The sequence below is a fragment of the Hypanus sabinus genome, assembly GCF_030144855.1.
Source record: "Hypanus sabinus isolate sHypSab1 chromosome 24 unlocalized genomic scaffold, sHypSab1.hap1 SUPER_24_unloc_15, whole genome shotgun sequence".
NCBI lineage: Eukaryota > Metazoa > Chordata > Chondrichthyes > Myliobatiformes > Dasyatidae > Hypanus > Hypanus sabinus.
Window position 1 is genome coordinate 408,157 of NW_026778928.1, and position 19,945 is coordinate 428,101.

The 19,945-nt window shown below is 55.3% G+C and overlaps 1 long non-coding RNA gene across 1 annotated transcript in view; it reads right to left on the reverse strand.

Moving 5' to 3' along the window:
• The window catches only part of LOC132385458 (uncharacterized), a 392,959-nt gene that overhangs the window by 357,564 nt on the left and 15,450 nt on the right, over positions 1–19,945 (reverse strand). The window contains exon 3 of the long non-coding RNA XR_009509187.1: positions 13,677–13,742. This is a non-coding gene — a long non-coding RNA (uncharacterized LOC132385458). The remainder of the gene's footprint in view (positions 1–13,676; positions 13,743–19,945) is intronic.

Genomic DNA, 19,945 nt, shown 5'->3' on the forward strand with positions numbered 1-19,945 from the left:
TCACTCTGTGTCTGACCCCGGGACTGTGTGATGGAACGGGGTGGGGGGAGATTCACTCTGTGTCTGACCCCCGGAGTGTGTGATGGGACGGGGTGGAGGGAGATTCACTCTGTGTCTGACCCCGGGAGTATGTGATGGGACGGTGTGGAGGGAGATTCACTATGTGTCTGACCCCGGGAGTGTGTGATGTGTCGGTGGGGAGAGAGATTCACTCTGTGTCTGACCACAGGAGTGTGTGATGGGACGGGGTGGGGGGAGAGTCACTCTGTGTCTGACCCCGGGACTGTGTGATGGGACGGGGTGGAGGGAGATACACTCTGTGTCTGACCCCAGGAGTGTGTGCTGGGACGGTGTGGAGGGAGATTCACTCTGTGTCTGACCCCGGAGTGTGTGATGGGACGGTGTGGAGGGAGATTCACTCTGTGTCTGATCCCGGGAGTGTGTGATGGGACGGAGTGGAAGGAGATTCACTCTGTGTCCGACCCCGGGAGTGTGTGATGAAACGGTGAGGAGGGAGACTCACTCTGTTTCCGACCCCGGGAGTGTGTGAGGGGACAGTGTGGAGGGAGATTCACTCTGTGTCTGACCCCGGGAGTGTGTGATGGGACGGTGGGGAGGTAGATTCACTCTGTCTGACTCCGGGAGTGTGTGATGGGACGGTGTGGAGGGAGATTCGCTCTGTGTCTGACCCCGGGAGTGTGTGATGGGATGGTGTGGAGGGAGATTCACTCTGTGTCTGACACAGGGAGTGTGTGAGGGGACGGTGTGGAGGGAGATTCACTCTCAGTCTGACCCCGGGAGTGTGTGATGGGACAGTGGGGAGGGAGATTCACTCTGTGTCTGACCACGGGAGTGTGTGATGGGACAGTGTGGAGGGAGATTCACTCTGTGTCTGACCCCGGGAGTGTGTGATGGGACCGTGTGGAGGGAGATTCACTCTGTGTCTGACCCCGGGAGTGTGTGATGGGATGGTGGGGAGGGAGATTCACTCTGTGTCTGACACCGGGAGTGTGTGATGGGACGGTGTGGAGAGAGATTCACTCTGTGTCTGATCCCGGGAGTGTGTGATGGGACGGAGTGGAAGGAGATTCACTCTGTGTCCGACCCCGGGAGTGTGTGATGAAACGGTTAGGAGGGAGCCTCACTCTGTTTCCGACCCCGGGAGTGTGTGAGGGGACAGTGTGGAGGGAGATTCACTCTGTGTCTGACCCCGGGAGTGTGTGATGGGACGGTGGAGAGGTAGATTCACTCTGTCTGACTCCGGGAGTGTGTGATGGGACGGTGTGGAGGGAGATTCGCTCTGTGTCTGACCCCGGGTTTGTGTGATGGGATGGTGTGGAGGGAGATTCACTCTGTGTCTGACCCAGGGAGTGTGTGAGGGGACGGTGAGGAGGTAGATTCACTCTTTGTCTGACCCCGGGAGTGTGTGATGGGACGGTGGGGAGAGAGATTCACTCTGTGTCTGACCACAGGAGTGTGTGATGTGACGGGGTCGAGGGAGATTCACTCTGTGTCTGACCCCGGGAGTGTGTGATGGGACGGGGTGGAGGGAGATACACTCTGTGTCTGACCCCAGGAGTGTGTGCTGGGACGGGGTGGAGGGAGATTCACTCTGTGTCTGACCCCGGGAGTGTGTGATGGGACGGTGTGGAGGGAGTTTCACTCTGTGTCTGACCCCGGGAGTGTGTGATGGGACGATTTGGTGGGAGATTCACTATGTGTCTGACCCCGGGAGTGTGTGATGGGACGGGGTGGAGGGAGAGTCACTCTATGTCTGACCCCGGGAGTGTGTGATGGGACGGTGTGTAGGGTGATTCGCTCTGTGTCTGACCCCGGGAGTGTGAAATGGGACGGCGTGGAGGGAGATTCGCTGTGTGCCTCACCCCGGGAGTGTGTGATGGGATGGTGTGGAGGGAGATTCACTCTGTGTCTGACTCCGGGAGTCTGTGATGGGACGGTGGGGAGGGAGATTCACTCTCAGTCTGACCCCGGGAGTGTGTGATTGTACAGTCGGGAGGGAGTTTCACTCTGTGTCTGACACCGGGAGTGTGTGATGGGATGGTGTGGAGGGAGATTCACTCTGTGTCTGACTCCGGGAGTCTGTGATGGGACGGTGGGGAGGGAGATTCACTCTGTGTCTGACCCCGGGAGTGTGTGATGGGACGGGGTGGAGGGAGATTCACTCTGTGTCTGACCCCAGGAGTGTGTGATGGGACGGGGTGGAGGGAGATTCACTCTGTGTCTGACCCCGGGAGTGTGTGATGGGACCGTGTGGAGGGAGATTCACTCTGCGTCTGACCACTGGAGTGTGCGATGGGACCGTGTGGAGGGAGATTCACTCTGTGTCCGACCCCAGGAGTGTGTGATGGGATGTTCGTGAGGGAGATTCACTCTGTGTCTGACCCCGGGAGTGTGTGATGGGACGGTGTGGAGGGAGATTCACTCTGTGTCTGACCCCGGGAGTGTGTGATGGGACGGTGGGGAGGTAGATTCACTCTGTCTGACTCCGGGAGTGTGTGATGGGACGGTGTGGAGGGAGATTCGCTCTGTGTCTGACCCCGGGAGTGTGTGATGGGATGGTGTGGAGGGAGAGTCACTCTGTGTCTGACACAGGGAGTGTGTGGGGATGGTGTGGAGGGAGATTCACTCTCAGTCTGACCCCGGGAGTGTGTGATGGGACAGTGGGGAGGGAGATTCACTCTGTGTCTGACCACGGGAGTGTGTGATGGGACAGTGTGGAGGGAGATTCACTCTGTGTCTGACCCCGGGAGTGTGTGATGGGACCGTGTGGAGGGAGATTCACTCTGTGTCTGACCCCGGGAGTGTGTGATGGGATGGTGGGGAGGGAGATTCACTCTGTGTCTGACACCGGGAGTGTGTGATGGGACGGTGTGGAGAGAGATTCACTCTGTGTCTGATCCCGGGAGTGTGTGATGGGATGGAGTGGAAGGAGATTCACTCTGTGTCCGACCCCGGGAGTGTGTGATGAAACGGTTAGGAGGGAGCCTCACTCTGTTTCCGACCCCGGGAGTGTGTGAGGGGACAGTGTGGAGGGAGATTCACTCTGTGTCTGACCCCGGGAGTGTGTGATGGGACGGTGGAGAGGTAGATTCACTCTGTCTGACTCCGGGAGTGTGTGATGGGACGGTGTGGAGGGAGATTCGCTCTGTGTCTGACCCCGGGATTGTGTGATGGGATGGTGTGGAGGGAGATTCACTCTGTGTCTGACCCAGGGAGTGTGTGAGGGGACGGTGAGGAGGTAGATTCACTCTTTGTCTGACCCCGGGAGTGTGTGATGGGACGGTGGGGAGAGAGATTCACTCTGTGTCTGACCACAGGAGTGTGTGATGTGACGGGGTCGAGGGAGATTCACTCTGTGTCTGACCCCGGGAGTGTGTGATGGGACGGGGTGGAGGGAGGTTCACTCTGTGTCTGACCCCGGGACTGTGTGATGGAACGGGGTGGGGGGAGATTCACTCTGTGTCTGACCCCCGGAGTGTGTGATGGGACGGGGTGGAGGGAGATTCACTCTGTGTCTGACCCCGGGAGTATGTGATGGGACGGTGTGGAGGGAGATTCACTCTGTGTCTGACCCAGGGAGTGTGTGAGGGGACGGTGAGGAGGGAGATTCACTCTGTGTCTGACCCCGGGAGTGTGTGATGTGTCGGTGGGGAGAGAGATTCACTCTGTGTCTGACCACAGGAGTGTGTGATGGGACGGGGTGGGGGGAGAGTCACTCTGTGTCTGACCCCGGGAGTGTGTGATGGGACGATTTGGTGGGAGATTCACTATGTGTCTGACCCCGGGAGTGTGTGATGGGACGGGGTGGAGGGAGAATCACTCTATGTCTGACCCCGGGAGTGTGTGATGGGACGGTGTGGAGGGAGATTCACTCTGTGTCTGACTCCGGGAGTCTGTGATGGGACTGTGGTGAGGGAGATTCACTCTGTGTCTGACCCCGGGAGTGTGTGATGGGACGGGGTGGATGGAGATTCACTCTGTGTCTGACCCCAGGAGTGTGTGATGGGACGGGGTGGAGGGAGATTCACTCTGTGTCTGATCCCGGGAGTGTGTGATGGGACCGTGTGGAGGGAGATTCACTCTGCGTCTGACCACTGGAGTGTGTGATGGGACCGTGTGGAGGAAGATTCACTCTGTGTCCGACCCCAGGAGTGTGTGATGGGATGTTCGTGAGGGAGATTCACTCTGTGTCTGACCCCGGGAGTGTGTGATGGGACGGTGTGGAGGGAGATTCACTCTGTGTCTGACCCCGGGAGTGTGTGATGGGACGGAGTGGAAGGAGATTCACTCTGTGTCCGACCCCGGGAATGTGTGATGGGACGGTGAGGAGGGAGCCTCACTCTGTTTCCGACCCCGGAGTGTTTGATGGGATGGTGTGGAGGGAGATTCACTCTGTGTCTGACCCCGGGAGTGTGTGATGGGACGGGGTGGAGGGAGATTCACTCTGTGTCTGACCCCAGGAGTGTGTGATGGGACGGGGTGGAGGGAGATTCACTCTGTGTCTGACCCCGGGAGTGTGTGATGGGACGGTGTGGAGGGAGATTCACTCTGTGTCTGACCCCAGGAGTGTCTGATGGGACGGTTTGGAGGGAGATTCACTCTGTGTCTGACCCCGGGAGTGTGTGATGGGACAGTCGGGAGCGAGATTCACTCTGCGTCTGACCACGGGAGTATGTGATGGGACAGTGTGGAGGGAGATTCACTCTGTGTCTGACCCCGGGAGTGTGGAATGGGACGGCGTGGAGGGAGATTCGCTCTGTGCCTCACCCCGGGAGTGTGTCATGGGATGGTGTGGAGGGAGATTCACTCTGTGTCTGACTCCGGGAGTGTGTGATGGGACGGTGGGGAGGGAGATTCACTCTGTGTCTGACCCAGGGAGTGTGTGAGGGGACGGTGAGGAGGGAGATTCACTTTGTGTCTGACCCCGGGAGTGTATGATGTGTCGGTGGGGAGAGAGATTCACTCTGTGTCTGACCACAGGAGTGTGTGATGGGACGGGGTGGAGGGTGAGTCACTCTGTGTCTGACCCCGGGAGTGTGTGATGGGACGGGGTGGAGGGAGATTCACTCTGTGTCTGACCCAGGGAGTGTGTGAGAGGACGGTGAGGAGGGAGATTCACTCTGTGTCTGACCCCGGGAGTGTGTGATGTGACCGTGTGGAGGGAGATTCACTCTGTGTCTGACTCCGGGAGTGTGTGATGGGACGGTGTGGAGGGAGATTCACTCTCTGTCTGACCCCGGGAGTGTGTGATGGGACAGTGGGGAGGGGGATTCACTCTGTGTCTGACCCCCGGAGTGTGTGATGGGACGGTGTGGAGGGAGATTCACTCTGTGTCTGACCCCAGGAGTGTGTGATGGAACGGTGAGGAGGGAGATTCACTCTGTGTCTGACCCCGGAGGTGTGTGATGGGACTGTGTGGAGGGAGATTCACTCTGTGTCTGACCCAGGGAGTGTGTGAGGGGACGGTGAGGGGGAGATTCACTCTGTGTCTGACCCCGGGAGTGTGTGATGGGACGGTGTGGAGGGAGATTCACTCTGTGTCTGACCCAGGGAATGTGTGAGGGGACGGTGAGGCTGAGATTCACTCTGTGTCTGACCCCGGGAGTGTGTGATGGGACAGTGTGGAGGGAGATTCACTCTCAGTCTGACCCCGGGAGTGTGTGATGGGACAGTGGGGAGGGGGATTCACTCTGTGTCTGACCCCCGGAGTGTGTGATGGGACGGTGTGGAGGGAGATTCACTCTGTGTCTGACCCCAGGAGTGTGTGATGGAACGGTGAGGAGGGAGATTCACTCTGTGTCTGACCCCGGAGGTGTGTGATGTGAGTGTGTGGAGGGAGATTCACTCTGTGTCTGACCCAGGGAGTGTGTGAGGGGACGGTGAGGGGGAGATTCACTCTGTGTCTGACCCCGGGTGTGTGTGATGGGACGGTGTGGAGGGAGATTCACTCTGTGTCTGACCCCGGGAGTGTGTGTTGGGACGGAGTGGAAGGAGATTCACTCTGTGTCTGACTCCGGGAGTGTGTGATCGGACAGTGTGGAGGGAGATTCACTCTGTGTCTGACCCCGGGAGTGTGTGATGGGACGGTGTGGAGGGAGATTCACTCTGTGTCTGACCCCGGGAGTGTGTGATGAAACGGTGAGGAGGGAGCCTCACTCTGTTTCCGACCCCGGGAGTGTGTGAGGGGATGGTGTGGAGGGAGATTCACTCTGTGTCTGACCCCGGGAGTGTGTGATGGGACGGTGGGGAGGTAGATTCACTCTGTCTGACCCCGGGAGTGTGTGATGGGACGGTGTGGAGGGAGATTCGCTCTGTGTCTGACCCCAGGAGTGTGTGATGGGATGGTGTGGAGGGAGATTCACTCTGTTTCTGACCCAGGGAGTGTGTGAGGGGACGGTGAGGAGGTAGATTCACTCTGTGTCTGACTACGGGAGTGTGTGATGGGACGGTGGGGAGGGAGATTCACTCTGTGTCTGACCCAGGGAGTGTGTGAGGGGACGGTGAGGAGGGAGATTCACTTTGTGTCTGACCCCGGGAGTGTATGATGTGTCGGTGGGGAGAGAGATTCACTCTGTGTCTGACCACAGGAGTGTGTGATGGGACGGGGTGGAGGGTGAGTCACTCTGTGTCTGACCCCAGGAGTGTGTGATGGGACGGGGTGGAGGGAGATTCACTCTGTGTCTGACCCAGGGAGTGTGTGAGGGGACGGTGAGGAGGGAGATTCACTCTGTGTCTGACCCCGGGAGTGTGTGATGTGACCGTGTGGAGGGAGATTCACTCTGTGTCTGACTCCGGGAGTGTGTGATGGGACGGTGTGGAGGGAGATTCACTCTCTGTCTGACCCCGGGAGTGTGTGATGGGACGGTGTGGTGGGAGATTCACTCTGTGTCTGACCCCGGGAGTGTGTGATGAGACGGTGTAGAGGGAGATTCACTCTGTATCTGACCCCGGGAGTGTGTGATGGGATGCTGGGGAGGGAGATTCACTCTGTATCTGACGCCGGGAGTGTGTGATTGGACAGTGTGGAGGGAGATTCACTCTCAGTCTGACCCCGGGAGTGTGTGATGGGACAGTGGGGAGGGGGATTCACTCTGTGTCTGACCCCCGGAGTGTGTGATGGGACGGTGTGGAGGGAGATTCACTCTGTGTCTGACCCCAGGAGTGTGTGATGGAACGGTGAGGAGGGAGATTCACTCTGTGTCTGACCCCGGAGGTGTGTGATGGGAGTGTGTGGAGGGAGATTCACTCTGTGTCTGACCCAGGGAGTGTGTGAGGGGACGGTGAGGGGGAGATTCACTCTGTGTCTGACCCCGGGTGTGTGTGATGGGACGGTGTGGAGGGAGATTCACTCTGTGTCTGACCCAGGGAATGTGTGAGGGGACGGTGAGGCTGAGATTCACTCTGTGTCTGACCCCGGGAGTGTGTGATGGGACAGTGTTGAGGGAGATTCACTCTCAGTCTGACCCCGGGAGTGTGTGATGGGACAGTGGGGAGGGGGATTCACTCTGTGTCTGACCCCGGGAGTGTGTGATGGGACGGTGTGGAGGGAGATTCACTCTGTGTCTGACACCAGGAGTGTGTGATGGAACGGTGAGGAGGGAGATTCACTCTGTGTCTGACCCCGGAGGTGTGTGATGGGAGTGTGTGGAGGGAGATTCTCTCTGTGTCTGACCCAGGGAGTGTGTGAGGGGACGGTGAGGGGGAGATTCACTCTGTGTCTGACCCCGGGTGTGTGTGATGGGACGGTGTGGAGGGAGATTCACTCTGTGTCTGACCCAGGGAATGTGTGAGGGGACGGTGAGGCGAAAGTTCACTCTGTGTCTGACCCCGGGAGTGTGTGTTGGGACGGAGTGGAAGGAGATTCACTCTGTGTCTGACTCCGGGAGTGTGTGATCGGACGGTGTGGAGGGAGATTCACTCTGTGTCTGACCCCGGGAGTGTGTGATGGGACGGTGTGGAAGGAGATTCACTCTGTGTCCGACCCCGGGAGTGTGTGATGAAACGGTGAGGAGGGAGCCTCACTCTGTTTCCGACCCCGGGAGTGTGTGAGGGGATGGTGTGGAGGGAGATTCACTCTGTGTCTGACCCCGGGAGTGTGTGATGGGACGGTGGGGAGGTAGATTCACTCTGTCTGACCCCGGGAGTGTGTGATGGGACGGTGTGGAGGGAGATTCGCTCTGTGTCTGACCCCGGGAGTGTGTGATGGGATGGTGTGGAGGGAGATTCACTCTGTGTCTGACCCAGGGAGTGTGTGAGGGGACGGTGAGGAGGTAGATTCACTCTGTGTCTGACCCCGGGAGTGTGTGATGGGACGGTGGGGAGAGAGATTCACTCTGTGTCTGACCACAGGAGTGTGTGATGGGACGGGGTCGAGGGAGATTCACACTGTGTCTGACCCCGGGAGTGTGTGATGGGACGGGGTGGAGGGAGATTCACTCTGTGTCTGACCCCGGGACTGTGTGATGGAACGGGGTGGGGGGAGATTCACTCTGTGTCTGACCCCCGGATTGTGTGATGGGACGTGTTGGAGGGAGATTCACTCTGTGTCTGACCCCGGGAGTATGTGATGGGACGGTGTGGAGGGAGATTCACTCTGTGTCTGACCCAGGGAGTGTGTGAGGGGACGGTGAGGAGGGAGATTCACTCTGTGTCTGACCCCGGGAGTGTGTGATGGGACGGTGGGGAGAGCGATTCACTCTGTGTCTGACCACAGGAGTGTGTGATGGGACGGGGTCGAGTGAGATTCACACTGTGTCTGACCCCGGGAGTGTGTGATGGGACGGGGTAGAGGGAGATTCACTCTGTGTCTGACCCCCGGAGTGTGTGATGGGACGGGTTGGAGGGAGATTCACTCTGTGTCTGACCCAGGGAGTGTGTGAGGGGACGGTGAGGGGGAGATTCACTCTGTGTCTGACCCCGGGAGTGTGTGATGGGACGGTGTGGAAGGAGATTCACTCTGTGTCCGACCCCGGGAGTGTGTGATGAAACGGTGAGGAGGGAGCCTCACTCTGTTTCCGACCCCGGGAGTGTGTGAGGGGATGGTGTGGAGGGAGATTCACTCTGTGTCTGACCCCGGGAGTGTGTGATGGGACGGTGGGGAGGTAGATTCACTCTGTCTGACCCCGGGAGTGTGTGATGGGACGGTGTGGAGGGAGATTCGCTCTGTGTCTGACCCCGGGAGTGTGTGATGGGATGGTGTGGAGGGAGATTCACTCTGTGTCTGACCCAGGGAGTGTGTGAGGGGACGGTGAGGAGGTAGATTCACTCTGTGTCTGACCCCGGGAGTGTGTGATGGGACGGTGGGGAGAGAGATTCACTCTGTGTCTGACCACAGGAGTGTGTGATGGGACGGGGTCGAGGGAGATTCACACTGTGTCTGACCCCGGGAGTGTGTGATGGGACGGGGTGGAGGGAGATTCACTCTGTGTCTGACCCCGGGACTGTGTGATGGAACGGGGTGGGGGGAGATTCACTCTGTGTCTGACCCCCGGATTGTGTGATGGGACGTGTTGGAGGGAGATTCACTCTGTGTCTGACCCCGGGAGTATGTGATGGGACGGTGTGGAGGGAGATTCACTCTGTGTCTGACCCAGGGAGTGTGTGAGGGGACGGTGAGGAGGGAGATTCACTCTGTGTCTGACCCCGGGAGTGTGTGATGGGACGGTGGGGAGAGCGATTCACTCTGTGTCTGACCACAGGAGTGTGTGATGGGACGGGGTCGAGTGAGATTCACACTGTGTCTGACCCCGGGAGTGTGTGATGGGACGGGGTAGAGGGAGATTCACTCTGTGTCTGACCCCCGGAGTGTGTGATGGGACGGGTTGGAGGGAGATTCACTCTGTGTCTGACCCAGGGAGTGTGTGAGGGGACGGTGAGGGGGAGATTCACTCTGTGTCTGACCCCGGGTGTGTGTGATGGGACGGTGTGGAGGGAGATTCACTCTGTGTCTGACCCAGGGAATGTGTGAGGGGACGGTGAGGCTGAGATTCACTCTGTGTCTGACCCCGGGAGTGTGTGATGGGACAGTGTTGAGGGAGATTCACTCTCAGTCTGACCCCGGGAGTGTGTGATGGGACAGTGGGGAGGGGGATTCACTCTGTGTCTGACCCCGGCAGTGTGTGATGGGACGGTGTGGAGGGAGATTCACTCTGTGTCTGACACCAGGAGTGTGTGATGGAACGGTGAGGAGGGAGATTCACTCTGTGTCTGACCCCGGAGGTGTGTGATGGGAGTGTGTGGAGGGAGATTCTCTCTGTGTCTGACCCCGGGAGTGTGTGATGGGACGGGGTGGAGGGAGATTCACTCTGTGTCTGACCCCGGGACTGTGTGATGGAACGGGGTGGGGGGAGATTCACTCTGTGTCTGACCCCCGGATTGTGTGATGGGACGTGTTGGAGGGAGATTCACTCTGTGTCTGACCCCGGGAGTATGTGATGGGACGGTGTGGAGGGAGATTCACTCTGTGTCTGACCCAGGGAGTGTGTGAGGGGACGGTGAGGAGGGAGATTCACTCTGTGTCTGACCCCGGGAGTGTGTGATGGGACGGTGGGGAGAGCGATTCACTCTGTGTCTGACCACAGGAGTGTGTGATGGGACGGGGTCGAGTGAGATTCACACTGTGTCTGACCCCGGGAGTGTGTGATGGGACGGGGTAGAGGGAGATTCACTCTGTGTCTGACCCCCGGAGTGTGTGATGGGACGGGTTGGAGGGAGATTCACTCTGTGTCTGACCCCGGGAGTATGTGATGGGACGGTGTGGAGGGAGATTCACTCTGTGTCTGACCCAGGGAGTTTGTGAGGGAACGGTGAGGAGGGAGATTCGCTCTGTGTCTGACCCCAGGTGTGTGTGATGGGACGGGGTGGAGGGAGATTCACTCTGTGTCTGACCCCGGGTGTGTGTGATGGGACGGTGTGGAGGGAGATTCACTCTGTGTCTGACCCCGGGACTGTGTGATGGAACGGGGTGGGGGGAGATTCACTCTGTGTCTGACCCCCGGATTGTGTGATGGGACGTGTTGGAGGGAGATTCACTCTGTGTCTGACCCCGGGAGTATGTGATGGGACGGTGTGGAGGGAGATTCACTCTGTGTCTGACCCAGGGAGTGTGTGAGGGGACGGTGAGGAGGGAGATTCACTCTGTGTCTGACCCCGGGAGTGTGTGATGGGACGGTGGGGAGAGCGATTCACTCTGTGTCTGACCACAGGAGTGTGTGATGGGACGGGGTCGAGTGAGATTCACACTGTGTCTGACCCCGGGAGTGTGTGATGGGACGGGGTAGAGGGAGATTCACTCTGTGTCTGACCCCCGGAGTGTGTGATGGGACGGGTTGGAGGGAGATTCACTCTGTGTCTGACCCAGGGAGTGTGTGAGGGGACGGTGAGGGGGAGATTCACTCTGTGTCTGACCCCGGGAGTGTGTGATGGGACGGTGTGGAAGGAGATTCACTCTGTGTCCGACCCCGGGAGTGTGTGATGAAACGGTGAGGAGGGAGCCTCACTCTGTTTCCGACCCCGGGAGTGTGTGAGGGGATGGTGTGGAGGGAGATTCACTCTGTGTCTGACCCCGGGAGTGTGTGATGGGACGGTGGGGAGGTAGATTCACTCTGTCTGACCCCGGGAGTGTGTGATGGGACGGTGTGGAGGGAGATTCGCTCTGTGTCTGACCCCGGGAGTGTGTGATGGGATGGTGTGGAGGGAGATTCACTCTGTGTCTGACCCAGGGAGTGTGTGAGGGGACGGTGAGGAGGTAGATTCACTCTGTGTCTGACCCCGGGAGTGTGTGATGGGACGGTGGGGAGAGAGATTCACTCTGTGTCTGACCACAGGAGTGTGTGATGGGACGGGGTCGAGGGAGATTCACACTGTGTCTGACCCCGGGAGTGTGTGATGGGACGGGGTGGAGGGAGATTCACTCTGTGTCTGACCCCGGGACTGTGTGATGGAACGGGGTGGGGGGAGATTCACTCTGTGTCTGACCCCCGGATTGTGTGATGGGACGTGTTGGAGGGAGATTCACTCTGTGTCTGACCCCGGGAGTATGTGATGGGACGGTGTGGAGGGAGATTCACTCTGTGTCTGACCCAGGGAGTGTGTGAGGGGACGGTGAGGAGGGAGATTCACTCTGTGTCTGACCCCGGGAGTGTGTGATGGGACGGTGGGGAGAGCGATTCACTCTGTGTCTGACCACAGGAGTGTGTGATGGGACGGGGTCGAGTGAGATTCACACTGTGTCTGACCCCGGGAGTGTGTGATGGGACGGGGTAGAGGGAGATTCACTCTGTGTCTGACCCCCGGAGTGTGTGATGGGACGGGTTGGAGGGAGATTCACTCTGTGTCTGACCCAGGGAGTGTGTGAGGGGACGGTGAGGGGGAGATTCACTCTGTGTCTGACCCCGGGTGTGTGTGATGGGACGGTGTGGAGGGAGATTCACTCTGTGTCTGACCCAGGGAATGTGTGAGGGGACGGTGAGGCTGAGATTCACTCTGTGTCTGACCCCGGGAGTGTGTGATGGGACAGTGTTGAGGGAGATTCACTCTCAGTCTGACCCCGGGAGTGTGTGATGGGACAGTGGGGAGGGGGATTCACTCTGTGTCTGACCCCGGCAGTGTGTGATGGGACGGTGTGGAGGGAGATTCACTCTGTGTCTGACACCAGGAGTGTGTGATGGAACGGTGAGGAGGGAGATTCACTCTGTGTCTGACCCCGGAGGTGTGTGATGGGAGTGTGTGGAGGGAGATTCTCTCTGTGTCTGACCCCGGGAGTGTGTGATGGGACGGGGTGGAGGGAGATTCACTCTGTGTCTGACCCCGGGACTGTGTGATGGAACGGGGTGGGGGGAGATTCACTCTGTGTCTGACCCCCGGATTGTGTGATGGGACGTGTTGGAGGGAGATTCACTCTGTGTCTGACCCCGGGAGTATGTGATGGGACGGTGTGGAGGGAGATTCACTCTGTGTCTGACCCAGGGAGTGTGTGAGGGGACGGTGAGGAGGGAGATTCACTCTGTGTCTGACCCCGGGAGTGTGTGATGGGACGGTGGGGAGAGCGATTCACTCTGTGTCTGACCACAGGAGTGTGTGATGGGACGGGGTCGAGTGAGATTCACACTGTGTCTGACCCCGGGAGTGTGTGATGGGACGGGGTAGAGGGAGATTCACTCTGTGTCTGACCCCCGGAGTGTGTGATGGGACGGGTTGGAGGGAGATTCACTCTGTGTCTGACCCCGGGAGTATGTGATGGGACGGTGTGGAGGGAGATTCACTCTGTGTCTGACCCAGGGAGTTTGTGAGGGAACGGTGAGGAGGGAGATTCGCTCTGTGTCTGACCCCAGGTGTGTGTGATGGGACGGGGTGGAGGGAGATTCACTCTGTGTCTGACCCCGGGTGTGTGTGATGGGACGGTGTGGAGGGAGATTCACTCTGTGCCTGACCCCGGGAGTGTGTGATGGGATGATGTGGAGGGAGATTCACTCTGTGTCTGACCCCGGGAGTGTGTGATGGGACAGTGTGGAGGGAGATTCACTCTGTGTCTGACCCCGGGAGTGTGAGATGGGACAGTGTGGAGGGAGATTCACTCTGTGTCTGACCCCGGGAGTGTGTGATGGGACGGTGTGGAGGGAGATTCACTCTGTGTCTGACCTCATACATATACGTACGTGGCATTGTGCCCTCTGCAGCCAGCTGTTCCTTGCGCAGACGTTTCTGTATTTTCAGCTGGAGGACTGTGGAGTGGAGAGAGTCCGGGTGAGATGGGCTGACCTTCCGCAAATCCTGACACATCTGGAAAGAGGTTACATTCCCCACTGACCCAGGTATTCACAAGTACCCACAGAACAAATTTGATTCATTGCCCCGCTGACCATTGATCACCATCCTCAAGCAGAGCCATTCACAATGTCAAATCACATCCTGAATCCTCAGAATCACTTCAATAGCATCCTGGATGATAGAAATACAGAGTGATTTGTCGGCATTATTGAGAGCTTGGTCTTAAATTACGTTAAAGAGCCAATCAGTTATGAGCTGAAGGGATGAAGGGCTCTCTGATGTATCTGCCTCTCGCTCCACCCTTGCAGGGCATTCCAAACACTCAGGACTTTTGTAAAAACTACATTACCCCGGTCATTCCTCCCCATTTCACACACCCAGCACTTGCGTAGAAATTACCGTACCCCTCTCATCCCCCTTTTCACGCACCCAGCACTTGTGCAAAAGCTACCGTACCTGTCGCCCCCATTCAACATACTGAGCAACTGTGTAAGGAAACAACTTTAACTCTGTCCACACACCCAGCACTTGTGCAAAAACAGCCTTTACCTCTCTCACCCCCATTTCATAAACACGCCACCTATGTGAAAACTACCTTACGTCTGTCACCTCCCATTCCACGCATGCACCACTTGTGAACAAAATTCCTTATCTCTGTCACACTCGGACAGTGTCGATGTACAGAGACAGTTCACTGTTAAGGATAAGACTCTGACAGTGTCGATGTACAGAGACAGTTCACTGTTATGAACAAAACTTTATTGATGTACAGAGGGATCTTGGGTTCCAATTTCTTAACTCCCAAAAAGTGGCTACACATTTTGATTGTGTTATGGCATGCTTGTCTCTATTAGATGAGACATGCAGTTCAAATGTCAGGAAGTTACCTAACTCTTGTTCTGCCACTTCTGGAATATTGTGTACAGATCTCATCACTCAATGACAGGACGGATGTGAGGGCTCACCAATTGCTGCCTGGGTTAGAGGGCATGAGATATAGGGAGAGGTTGGACAAACTTGGGTTGTTTTCCATGGAGTGGCGGAGGCTAAGGGGAGATTTGATAAAGGTTTGCAACCTGGTCATCTCTGAGGTTGAGGTACGCATATGTTTCCAATGAGCGGACAGTCGCGAGGCTGTGGGACCGGACAGCACCCCAGGGTGGGTACTGAGGATGTGCACAGCACAACTGGCAGGTGTGTTTACAGACATTTTTAATCTCTCCCTCTCCCAGTATAGAGTGCCCTCCTGCTTCAAATTCACCATTGCCCCTGTACCAAAAAAGGCCAAGGTAACATGCCTGAACAACTGGCATCCTGTCGCACTCACCTCAATAATAAACAAATGCTTTGAGAGGCTGGTCAAGGATTACATCTGCAGCTTGCTACCACACACACTGGACCCCCTACAGTCCAACTACCAACACAACCGATCGACAGAGGACGCAATAGCCACAGCTCTACATAACATCCTTACACATCCAGAGAACAAGATTTCTTATGAGAGAATGCTGTTCTTGGACTACAGTTCAGCATTGAAGACCATAATTCCCTCCCGGCTCGACAGGAAGCTCAGAGACCTCAACCTTGACCCTGCCTTGTGACTTCCTGTCAGATCGCCGGCCTGTGTTATGAGTGGGCTCCCTCACCTCCACCCCTTGGACTCTCAACACAGGAGCCCCTCAGGGCTGTGTACTAAGTCCCTCTTTTACTCCCTATATACCCATGACTGTGTTGCTCTAATCTGATAATTAAATTTGCCAACAACACTACATTGATTGGCCAAATCTCAAACAATAATGACACAAAAATACAATTGCAGATGCTATGGATCAAAGAATACATATACAACGCTGGAAGAACTAAGCATTCCTGATGAAGGGTCTCGGCCTGAAACGTTGGCTAATCTTTTCTCACGGATGCTGCCTGACCTGCTGAGTTCTTCCAGCGTTGTGTTCGTATTATTCAAACAATAACGAGGTGGCCTACAGGGAAGAAGTCATCTCTCTGACACAGTGGTGTCAAGAAAACAACCTCTCCCTCAATGTTGCAAAAACAAAGGAGCAGGTTGTGGACTACAGGAGGAATGGAGATGGCTAACCCCGATTGACGTCAATGGATCTGGGGTTGACAGCATGAACAGCTTTAGGCTCCTCAGCATCCACAACACCGAGGACCTCACGTGGTCTGTACACACCAGCCGTGTGGTGAGAAAGGCACGACAGCGCCTCTTTCACCTCAGATGGTTGAGGAAGTTTAGTTTGGGTCCCAGATCCTAACAACTTTCTACAGGGGCACAATTGAGAGCATCCTGACTGGCTGCATCACTGCCTGGTATGGGAATTGTACTTCCCTTAATCACAGGACTCTGCAGAGAGTGGTGCGGACAGCCCAGCACATCTGTAGATGTGAACTTCCCATGATCCGTGCCATTTACAAAGACAAGTGTGAGAAAAGGGCCCAAAGGATCATTGGAGACCTGAGTCATCCCAACCACAAACTGTTTGAGATGCTACCATCCGGGAAACAGTACCGCAGCATAAAAGCCAGGACCAACAGGCTCCGGGACAGCTTCTTCCATCAGGCCATCGGGCTGATTTGAATGTATTTCTATGTTACATTAACTGTTCTATTTGTTATAAATTACTATGATTGCACATTGCACATTTAGACGGAGACGTAACATAAAGATTTTTACTCCTCGTCTATGTGAAGGATGTAAGAAATAAAATCCAATTATAAGATTACAAGTAGACACAGTGCCTCTTTCCCAAGGCTGAAGACAAATACCAGAGGGCTTGCATTTAACGTGACAGAAAATGTGAGGGGCAAGTTTGTTCTATTTTTTTTACACAGAGTAGGGGCAGGAACACTCGGGGTGGGTGGTGGAGGCAGATACATTAGGGACTTTTAAGAGACAGATATGGTCATTGTGTCGGCAGAAGGATTAGTTTAGTTGGGCATTTGATTATTAATTTAATTGGTTTGACTCAATATTGTGGGTCAAATGGTCTTTCCTGCGGATGGTCAATGTTCATCACTTTACCTTCATTGACATTTCTGGTAAAATCCTCTATTAGATTGGTTAGACACAACCTACCACATAGAAAGCCAATCTGAGCATCCCTGCGAACACCTTCCAATAACTTTCCCACTAAGACTTCAGGCTCATGGGCCTGCCATTTACTAGTTTACTCTTAGAGTTTTTCTTGGGCAGTGGGTCTACATGTGTACAATTTGCAAATTTACCATCATAAATGTCACAGCCTTCAGCATCCCATGTGACCCCACCGACAAGAACTCAACCGGAGCATTGTGAGTAGCTTTGGACTCCTTCTTTAAGAAGTGGTGTGCTGGAATTAGTGAGGGTCCAGAGGAGGTTCACAAGAATGATTCTGGGAATTAAAGGGTTAATATATGAGGAGCTTGATGGCTTTGGGCCTGTACTTGCTGGAGTTTAGAAGAACCCGATATTGAAAGGCCTCAAAAGGGTGAACATGGAGAAGATATTTCCTATAGTGGGGAAGTTTCTGACCAGAGGACACAGAACAGAGGAGCGTCCATTTAGAAGAGATCAGGAAGAATTTCTTTAGCCAAAGCATGGTGAACCTGTGGAATTCTTTGCCACAGACGATGGCTGTGGAGACCAAGTCATTGGGTATATTTAAAGCGGAGGTTGATAGGTTCTTGATTAGTGAGGACTTCAAAGATTATGGGGAAAAGGCAGGAAAGTAGGGTAGACAATGATAATAAATCAGCCATGATAGAATGGTGGAGCAGGCTCAAAGGGTCAAATGGCCTCATTCTGCTCCTATGTCTTATGATGTTATGGAACACATGGGCCACAGGGATGCAGAAGGTGGGTGTGATTATGATTATGATTATGATTACGTTTAAAATCCACAAAGAGTCCAAGAAGAGGAGCTGACACGTAATGACACCTGCTTGCACATAAACAGACTTACAGGCACGTGTGTATGTATATACGGGTGTACATACATGTTCTCACACAATCAGATTTGTAGGGAGACACACACACTCACTCACCGGACAGTCTGTTCCCTGTCAGAGAGGCTTAACCTTTTCACACATCACACTAACATTAACTCACACACACACACACACACTCACACACACTCACTCACTCACTCACACTCACACTCACACACACACACACTCACTCACTCACTCACTCACTCACACTCACACACACACACACACACACACTCACACACACACACACACACTCACACACACACACTCACTCACACTCACACTCACACACACACACACACACTCACACACACACACACACACACACTCACTCACTCACTCACTCACACACACACTCACACACACTCACTCACTCACTCACACTCACACTCACACACACACACACACACACACACACACACACTCACTCACTCACTCACACACACACTCACTCACTCACTCACACTCACACACACACACACACACACACTCACACACACACTCACACACACACTCACACACTCCGTACCCAGTCTCTCCACACCAACTTCTGCTCCCCTCTCTCTCTTTCCCCTTCCCACTCCCCCTTCACTCTCCCTCCCCACCCTCCCTTTCTCTCCCCCACCCCGGAGTAGGCAGTTGTCTCCTCACTCGTTTGGAAGGTACTGTGGACCATCGAGGACAGTTCAGACGACAGCAGAGTCATGGTGGGGGTGTCCAAGGCACTGCAGGAGCAGAGGATGAGGGGAGGGGGGGCGGGCTGGCGGTGGGAGGAGTTCTCCTCGCACTCCCTTTGGTGTCAGGTGTCCCGGCTGGCAGCCAATACTGTCCGATCACTCTTTTCTCTCCTCTACTTCACCCCCTCTCTTTACTCTTCCCATCTCCCCTCTCCTTTCTCTCCCCCTTCTCGTTCCCCCTTTCTCTGTCTTCTGCCTCTCCCTCTCTCACCCTCTCTCTCCCATTCTCTGTCCACCTCTTTCCGCTCTCCCTCTTCCTCCTCTCTCTGCCTACCCCTCTCTCTCCCCATGCTCTCTCTTACCCCCCTCTCTCTCCCCCTACCCCACCTCCCCTCCCCCTCCCTTGGTCGTCCCCAGCCCCGGATCTCTTGACTGTGAGGAATGCCAGTACTCAGCAGCTGTGGCCGACAAGCGCTGTGAGTATCGAGTGTCAGGACAGATGCTAGGCAGAGCTTCTGGCCCCTGTGTGTGTGGGGGGGTGGGGGGTCAGGCTCTGCAAGCCTTATCATTTACACGCAAGGAACGTGATCACGAGGGTGTGATCCTGGGGGGTGGGAGGCCCAAGCTACCATACCCACCTTATCATAGCGTGGTACACCCAGCGGGAAGATCCTCCAACTCCGAGACTCCAAAAAGAATCTGTGGAATTCACTGGCACAGGCGGCTGTGGAGGCCAAGTCACTGGGTATATTTAAAGCAGAAGTTGATAGGTTCTTGATTAGTCAGGGTGTCAAAGTTTACAGGGAGAAGGAAGGAGAATGGGGTTAAGAGGGGTTATAAATCAGCCATGATGGAATGGGAGAGCAGACTCGATGGGCTGAATGGTATAATTCTGCTCCTATGTCTTATGATCTATGTGGGAGAGAAGTAGGTTAAAAGGTCAGCACAGCATCATGGGCCGAAGGGCCTGTACTGCTCTTTGTTTAGTACACGAGAGAGTGGCCGCCCAATTTGAATCAGACTCAGGTTTCATACAGTTTCACCGACATATAAGACCATAGATCATAAGACAAAGGAGCAGAAGTCGGCCATTCGGCCCATTGAGTCTGCTCCGCCATTTCATCATGAGCTGATCCAATCTCCCCTTTAGCCCCATTCCCCTGCCTTCTCACCATAACCTTTGATGACCTGACTACTCAGATACCTGTCAATCTCTGCCTTAAATACACCCAATGACTTGGCCTCCACTGTCGCCCGTGGCAACAAATTCCACAGATTCACCACCCTCTGGCTAAAAATTTTTTTTCGAATCTCTGTTCTGAATGGGCGCCCTGCAATCCTCAACTCACGTCCTCTCATACTAGACTCCCCCACCATGGGAAACAACTTTGCCACATCCACTCTGTCCATGCCTTTCAACATTTGAAATGTTTCTATGAGGTCCCCCCTCATTCTTCTAAACTCCAAGGAGTACAGTCCCAGAGCGGTCA